This window comes from Micropterus dolomieu, linkage group LG21 (assembly GCF_021292245.1).
Source record: "Micropterus dolomieu isolate WLL.071019.BEF.003 ecotype Adirondacks linkage group LG21, ASM2129224v1, whole genome shotgun sequence".
Lineage (NCBI taxonomy): Eukaryota > Metazoa > Chordata > Actinopteri > Centrarchiformes > Centrarchidae > Micropterus > Micropterus dolomieu.
In genome coordinates, this window is record NC_060170.1 from 2,054,932 (window position 1) to 2,064,104 (window position 9,173).

The 9,173-nt window shown below is 40.3% G+C and overlaps 1 protein-coding gene across 2 annotated transcripts in view; it reads right to left on the reverse strand.

Moving 5' to 3' along the window:
* Positions 1-7,625: 7,625 nt before the first annotated feature.
* The window catches only part of LOC123959982 (voltage-dependent N-type calcium channel subunit alpha-1B-like), a 68,850-nt gene continuing 67,302 nt past the window's right edge, over positions 7,626-9,173 (reverse strand). Inside the window, exon 26 of one of the 2 annotated variants that reach the window (XM_046034397.1) lies at positions 7,626-7,748. The gene's annotated coding sequence lies outside the window, so the exon portion shown is untranslated. The remainder of the gene's footprint in view (positions 7,749-9,173) is intronic. The other variant, XM_046034394.1, reaches the window with a different exon arrangement.

The following is a 9,173-nucleotide window of genomic DNA, read 5'->3' on the forward strand; positions in this document are numbered from 1 at the left end:
GAAGTGCCGAGACATCGATCTGCCTTCAGTTTGTTTTATTTTCTTTATTTCTTTTGTTTGTTAAAGTTATCAGTCCGTTAAGTTACACTGGACTAATTCAGGAACGACCAAGTTCCATTTTAAGCCTTTTTCGTCGAGCCAACTTCACCGAGGTCAGACCAAGCCACGTGGTCTCGCCAGCTACAACGAAGGAAACCTGAAAACAGCCGAATTGCCAGACGGAGGAGGCGTTTTCAATCAGACACGGAGAACCCCGGAGAATCCCTAGCAAAAAGCCAGGATCAGGCAGCTAGCGTGGGACCCGTGCAACAGGCCAAAAGCAGGCTGTCGACAAGCAGTAAGACTTAACACACAATCTGTGATCAGATGTCCATTTTAACTCCTACAATCATAGCATTAGTTTACTTTCATTAGCTCTTCTATGCCATATGAGTCAAATGCTTCCCACAATCGAACCTCCAGGCAATTGTTCAGCAAATGTTTATGTTTCCTGTATCCAACCATCATCTTATCACATTAGTTAGAGAATAAATTCACTGTAATATAATCAAGAGCTGTGTGTGTTGCCTATTTCTAGTTCCTGCCAAGAGAATTGACTCTTTAGATATGAGACTGACTGACTGATTTAAGATAATTGAGCGATTATTAACTAACTGATCACTAGTAATAATTGTATAATTATTCAAAACTACCTAGAGGTCCGGAGACTCTAGGATTATAACAACTCCGGTGGTGCCCTGAAACGAGGAATAAATTTTGATTTTATGAATCTTAAAAATTCATAATTGGGTATCAATTCTCACAAATTTATTAAAATGCATAACTATAAAATTTAGGTCTGCTACAACTGCGTTATCTGTTTCATGAAAACCTTCTGCTTAAAGTAATCCCTGTGAGGAATCTCTGATTTTTCAAAATGTACCTGTAATCTTATACGTATATGGAGGGATTATTGGGTCGTCTCAGGAATGTTGCTGGGGAGAGGCATGTCTGGACTAACATGACTAAAATGCTGACACCACAGCCAGGTTCCAGGTAAGGTACAAGCTACATTTATTTTGTTTAACAAAGGGCTGCACAATGATATGAAACTCCCTTTACACTACAGCACATTTACAAAAATATTTAAAATTAGAATGGGATAAATACAATATTCATTTGCTTTTAAGCATATATTATACAAAGGTAGTGTCATGATAAGCAGCAGAAAATGGATGGAAGGGTGGGCATTTGGGTTATCTGACAAAATGCATCAGCTATTATGATTTCTCGCATCTTGCACATAAAATCTGCAGAATAACTACAGCTGTCAGTTAAACGTCATGGAGGAAATCATTGGATGCTGTACTGTTCTGTGATTTTCATTACATGTTTCATCATCTGCCAATAAGACAAAATTATGCACTGCAATAGAAAAGTTTTGTGTTTCTGCCCAGCACTAACTTCTTTCAGCACATCCTGGAGTCTGCCTCTGTAACTCTCACAGATATCTCTAAGAACATTATTTCTGCACATTATATCTATTAAAAGGTGCAAAATTATAAACAATGTCCCATATCAGTTAGGTTAAATAAACTGAGAGCAGGCTCTGCTGTTCAACGTCACTGGTAACAGAGGAGGGAGCCAGACTGACTCGCTCACTGAGGTTTCCTATGTCACCACAGCACAAACAAGAATCTTAAAGAGTAGAACAGGTCTTCACAGATGTCATCTCCTGATCCTGGCAAAGGTGAGCTCAAATTAAGCAGGAGAAAAGCAATCTTTAAGATTTAAAAATAAACTGCTGTGACTAAGGCTATCATACTCAGTCAGCAGGCAGTTCCTAAAAGTCAAGCATTAATTGAATTGGTTCAAGAATGTCCTGCCCTCTGTTCCAAAAGGTGAGAAAAACAAGAACCAGTCAACAAGGTAACCCCTCATCGTTGTTCTTTACTTCCTTTCATTAATCCCCCACTCCAGATTCTCTCTTCTATAGTAACCCAATTACTGTCCCAGTCAATCTTGGGCCCAAAGCCATTTGGAGCCACTATCATCGGTTGGCAGCACAAGAAAAAACAATAATGGACAAATAGCTGACGGCGTCTCAATATCTAATCAGATTACTCTGCACTTATCTGCAGTGAGAGTAGGATCAACAAGCGCTCTTCCAATTGGGCTGTGAAAGGAATTTACTTTAAATGCACAAATTCGAAAGAGAGAGAGAGAGAGAGATCATTGCTTATTACCATCCATCCATCTATCCATCGTCAACCGCTTATCCTGCGCACAGGGGGGGCTGGAGCCAATCCCAGCTGACATCGGGCGCAAGGCGGGGTACACCCTGGACAGGTCGCCAGGCCATCGCAGGGCTACACATAGACGAACAACCACTCACGCTCACACTCACACCTAATGACAATTTAGGGTAACCAATCAACCTAGCCTGCATGTTTTTGGACGGTGGGAGGAAGCCGGAGCACCCGGAGAGAACCCACGCAGACACGGGGAGAACATGCAAACTGTACTTGCTGTGAGGCGACAGTGCTAACCACTGCACCACCGTGCCGCCCATTCATTGCTTATTACGTGATTCAACATTTCCCTCTCTCATACACACGCCAACGCACAAACACACACAAAGCAGTCCACTATTTGCCCCAAATGTCTGTGATATTGCAACAGGGTGTAGGCCTCCTCACACAGGCCTGAAAAATGCCATTAAAGACTATTGCTCAAGGAGAGACCGCAATTCCACCCTTTTTGGTAATATAAGTGTTATTATTTTACTCACTGCTTGTCGCTAGTAGCCTACATACTAATTACAATGAAAAATACATTATTTGTGATTAAAAATAATGGTTGTTGATAAATGAATTAGAGATCCCCACAGATGCATGATTTTACTGCTTCCATGGGAGCTCAGACCATCCTTATGGGAGCTGAACTCACACTGGCGTCCACATAACTCGAACCCTGACACTAATATAAAAAAGCACTGAGTGAGTGAGTGAAGCAAGGATTATACTTTCAAAAAAATCAGATGGGGTACCAGAGGCTCTGTGCTGACATCCTCATGTCTCCTGTTTTTTATGACTGTGCGCCGACTACGCTACCAGGGCACCGACCGATCTACTGCGCATGTGTAGAACGAGATTCCAGAAAGAAGTATAAACTTTTTCCTCCACTCCCTGAGCTGTGTTGAAGGTTCAGTGTGTAATATTTAGGAGGATCTATTGACAGAAATGCAATATAATATCCATAACTATGTTTTCAGTGGACTATAAAGACCTTACATAATGAACCATTATGTTTTTATTAACTTGAGCCATTTCTATCCACATCTATATACACCGCGGGTCCTCTTACATGGACATTGCCATGTTGCGCCGACATCCATCCATCCATCCATCGTCAACCGCTTATCCTGCATACAGGGTCGTGGGGGGCTGGAGCCAATCCCATGACATCATGCGAAAGGCGGGGTACACCCTGGACAGGTCGCCAGTCCATCGCAGGGCCACACATAGACAAACAACCTGTTGTGCCAACATGTTTCAGACAAACTGATTTAATAGCGTGTTTCGTCACTACGTTGAATACGTACAAGAAGAACAACAAGTACCATTAGTAGTAGTCGACTGGTTTATTAGAAGTAAGAAAAGATATTTGAACAGAGGATCACACATATTTTTTAGCACACGAGCCGATAGAGCTGGTTGGCCTCAGTAGCTTCTGCTGCGCGCTTGCAAAGAGAGGGGTGAGCAGTGACTGATGGTGCATTCATGTGATGTCGGAATAATCAGAATCTTTTTTTTTCTTTACATTTTTCCTTTACTGCCTTGTCATTTTCAAGTGCCTCCTTTCAAAATATTTAAAGTAAGTACATTCCAAACAAGGTTCAATGTAGAAGGTAGATTAGAATTGTCATTATAAAACTTGGGGTCGTATAATCACATGAAGTTTGGCTGATTTTTGATCTTAAGTGAAAATAGAAGAAACCAGATAGTTAATTGTGTGGTTAAACTTTTCTTTATGGCCAGAACATGAGAAACACTTGATGCCAAACAGTGGATCACTTAACAAATCTGAGGTAGAACATTCAAAACAATTATAATGATAAAATATTTTTTATATGATTATCAAATCTTTTCCTCAACAAAAGAAATATCTTAATAGAAAATCTGTTTGTAATTCAAATGAATTATATCAAACATTTATTGACGATTGATTGATATTGAACATTTGTTATATTGTTATTGAGGCAAATGATATTGCAATAATTATCGTTATTGTTTAATATCACACCCCTACCTGAGGATGAATTAAGGAGTTTCACAGCCTTATTGTCGAAACACGTGTTACCTATGACAGAAATACAGTCATTGGAAAAGGAAACCGGGGTTTGGATAAACGAGCAGCGGACCTTAGACGATCCACCCAGCCAGAACCACTGGACCAGGCACCATGGTGGGTGTGGTGATCACCCAGAGGAGAGGAAAGATAGTCATGTTGGCCCAATATGGACTTAAGGCTGCTCCTGGTTAAGGTCTAGCCTGGCCAAAATGGGACTTATGTTGGCCAAGTAACGGAAATCAGAAACTGTTGAGACAACACAGAGACCTGCCCCATCAAGATTGCAGATCAAGCACTCGATGGGCGGTTTGTGCTCCGAGCTGTCAGCTCAAGACTCCGGAAAGATGAGTGAAAGTGGATTCTTGTGGCAGTATAATGTTCACCATGGCGTCTCAAGACTCTTTCACGTCGGTGATGCTGGGCTGTGTGCACAGATCTCACTAGAGGATGTCAGGCCCTCATGCTACTCTCATTGTGTCTATTTCTAACAGTTTGGTCATTTTATAGGGCTCTGCAGTGCTCCTCCTGTTCCTCCTCGCACAAAGGAGCCGATGTCCTGCTGCTGGGTTGACTGATGCCCTTCTATGGCCTTTTCCAACTCTCCCCATGTAACGGCCACTCTCCTAGTATATCCTCCATGCCCTTGAGACTGTGCTGGGAGAAACAGCAAACCTTCTTGCAACAACACGTATGGATGTGCCACCCTTGAGGACCTGTACAACCTGTGCAACTGGAATGGGCTGCAGGTACAGCCTTATGCTACCAGTAGTGACAAGGACACAAGCATAATGCAAAACTAGAGAACAATGAATCAGCAAGGATAATGAGAGAGCAACTGTCTGTTCCCACCACCTGCAAAACCATTCCTTTTTTGGAAGCTGTCTTGCTGTTGCCTCTCCAGTGCACCTGTTGTTGTTACTTTCATTTGCACCAAAAAAAGCTGACACTGATTCACAGTCTCTTATGCTTTCTAACTAGTGTTTCCCACAGACTGACAGCGTAACTGCGGCACGCGCGCGCGGGGGGGGGGGGTATTGCTCAAGCAGTCAATATTGACTAACCGCTCTATACAACATACAAACCTCGACAACCCAGCTGTATTCTACCGTTAACACTGCTTTCCTTTTTAGCTAGGCTCCTTTATGCTTGCTAATAACTAACTAACAAGAACAAGAGTGGCTTTTTGACAGAGGATTCATTCAGCCAGAGTTTGGGAATGAAAACTGGATTTACTGAGAAGAGTTAAATTTGTTGTATTACTGAAGAGCAGAATAACACGGAAGCTTTCTGTGAACCATTACAGTCTGCTTTAGAGGCACAAACTTAACTTACAATCAGAGGGTAGGTGAGTAGCCAAAAACTGTATTCAAGTAAAATTACTGTTACTTTGCAAAAACAAGTACTCAAGTAGAAGTAAAAGTAGTCATCAAAATAACTTACTAAAAACAATTAAAGTAAAAAAAAAAAGACAAACTTGTGTAGTGAGTAACTTTGTGAGTAACTCAAGAAATAAAAAATAAAAATCAATGGGTTTTCCCCCCCCAAGTCTTTTATTTGATGTGGATGTGACTAGAATTATTTCAGATGGTCTTCGTCAGGTAAAGGTAAAGAAGTGAACACCTTATTTATTTGTGATGAAATGACAAGTCATCATCTCCTGATTAGATAACCTGCCACATTTATACCAGGACCAAGATTTATACCAAGATAATTCTTTGATGTTTCATAATTTATTGCTTATTAAGTACAGGTGTCTTCACGTTTACCTGAGGAAGATCATCTGTGGTTGAAACATTACATCAGTAATAAGAGTAGTTTACCAACGTAAACTATAATAAAACATATGTTGACTAAAACAAATATTGAAATGACTAAAAAGTGAATAGAATATAATTTGCATTTGCATCAGATGATTAAAACAAATCAAAATTAGGTTCCAAAATGAACACAGGTGTGGTGAAGATGAGGTGTTACCTGCAGTTCACCATTGAGCCGAGGCATAGAAGCAGCTCTGCCCTGGTTCTCCAGACCTGAGCCTGGGACTGGGATTATGCTGCTGGCCCTGGTCTCCATCTTCCTCATCTCCAATGACTGCTAGAGATACATACACACACAAACAAACACAATCCCATTCGCAGGGTTAGGTGTGTGGGGTTGGGGTGGACTAATTGTTACATTTACTCTTTGCTTCTCCTTGTAGGATGTAGTGGCATCTAGCGGCGAGGTTGTCGACTGCAATCAACTGAATACCACTTGCCTCACTCCCCATCACACAGTTATATTTATGGAACACTGCATAAGATTTCTTCATTTCAACTGCACTTTTCTATGTATATATTAATTTGTACTAACCCCTAACTACACTGCTTGTACATAGGGCCACTACAATTCAGCAAATATGCAATATCCAGAAGTACAATAAAACAGAATGTGACCAGCACAGAATTGAGTGTGAGAAACTGATCGGCCTGGTCACAGCTGATAAAGATGAAAACCGGCTGTTTCCGCTCACGGCCAATCGATCGGTGCATCTCTACTAATAATTATATAAAATAAAGGCACCCCACTCAACATTAAATCAAATAAAAAGTATTAAAAGGTGTTCATTTACACAGTTAACAAACAGCAAACCAAATATAACATAAGCTATTGTTATCATTTATAGTTCAGGGTCCTCATGCAGTATAGTTGATGTGAATTCCTGGATATTATTTATTCATGTGCAATTTTCTGAACTGGTCCCAGTAATATTTGTTGGTACTGAAGCAAGTCACATGACATGGTTGAGGTGTGTTTGAGACTGAGAACATGACCACAAATACTGATAATCTCTATATCTTCTAAAACAATTTAATTCTGCAGGCAAAATATTATTTACACATATTATTATGTAGATAAAAAAAAAATTGTGTTTTAAGTTATCCCCTCTCACACTTTTACAAGATACTTTTATAAGAAAGCCTGTTTTATAACTTATGTTGTTTATTTTACTTCTTATTAGCTATTTGCTTGTATTAGTATATGTGGCAGTCAGTTCTCAGGTATATGTATTGTAAGGATGGTACCACCTCTGCCTCAGGAATTACCCTGTGACAGAAACCCACAAACTGCAACGGTTGCTAGACATTAGTGTTAGACACGTGCCAGAGTTTTGTCGAGAGCTAGAAGTTGACAAAATTGGCTGCCTTGTAACTTTCTATGCAGAACAATCCTGTGTCCAGCAATGAATAAAATACATTTTCACATACACAGTACGTGTTGGAAACGTGTCTGTCTACTGTACCTGAGTGACATCAGTGTCCGGTGTGTCCTCTGATGGGCCTCTGGACATGGTTCTCTTAGTCTTTGCTCGGGGCGCTTCCTTGGGTTTCTCCATCACCCAGGAAGATGATGCCTTGATGTGGTCATGACCTGGCCTGTGTGTTATAGCAATACTCAGTTTAATAATAATACAGTGTAAATCTTACAGGTCAAAGGTTTACATTTTCATTTTCATTTAGTGCATTAGTGCTGTATCTACACTGCATGTGAGCACAGTTTAGGGGTTTGGGGGAAACCTTGAATTACTGTGCAATAGTCATTGATACACTTTGTTCTATAAGTATTACTTTTGGTAAATTAAACAGTGAAAAGAAATCCCATGTGAAACATTTCTGTTTACAGCATGTTACAGTGTATTATATTGTTAAATGTCCCATGTTTAGATTTTCAGTCATCTAGGTCATAGGATATCTATAAATGCTAAGTCAAAGGTAAATGGAACTATAGTAGTTTTCTTAAGGTTGTTTCAGCTCTCCTCCAAAAAGCGTCTTTAGTCCTGACTGAGTGGTGGGGATATCCCAGCATTTACTATAATAACCAATGCCCAAAAAAGAAGGGGATCTACAACACCACATATTAGCCACTTACAAAGCTGTCTTGACATTCTGTCCTAGTTTAAAGTTTGGCATGCTGTAGGTGTGTTTTTCTTCTGACCCATTCACACCTTAATGTCTGTGTCCATGAAATCACTAGTCCCCATTAAACTCACACCTTGTAGTTTATAGTGAGCATTGAGCAGTAAACAAGAGATTTTGGAACTTAGTATCATTTTATGTCATCAATGACAGGTGTAGTATTGCACAACTTAAATTTTCACGTATATAAAATATGGAGAATTGCATTGTGGGATTCTTACGAGGAAATTATGTACATGCCATAAACACAAATGTTTTGTTTCATTGTGGGGATTTCATTGCATTGAATTGATGGTAAGTGGTAAATTAAAATCCTGGAAAGTAATAATAATTAAAGCTGCAAGCAGCGTTGGGCGGGCCCTCGCACTTGTAGCGCGTCCGCGTGTGAGCCGGCCGAGTCGCATATTCTGGAGCTCTGCCGGTGCGGCTGTGAATTTCCTACGCGGTTCCGACGCCGCATGAATGTGCTATATGTCACTTCCTGTGTCCCCTATGTGGAGCTACATAGCACTTACCGCTATGAATATAAATCGGTATTGACGTGTAGATGTCTGCGGGGTGGGAGAGTTATCAAGCACGTAAAGTTTGTTTCAGATGTGAACATGTACACTGAACAATAATGTACCCAAACAATAAAATAAATTCCTTTTATATTTCCCTGCCTTGTTGTTTATGTGTACATACAGAGGAAGAATGTGAGAACAGCACACATTTCATCGTTACTGTGTGTTAGAGCATGGGAGAACAGTGGATACTTTTAATACAGCCCACACCCCTAATACTGTGTAACTATAACAAGTAGAGAACAGAAGAAAAAGATGTTCTTTCTTTACAACTGTCTGCATAGCTTATTCATATTGTGTAATGAATGAAAATAAATAGGCC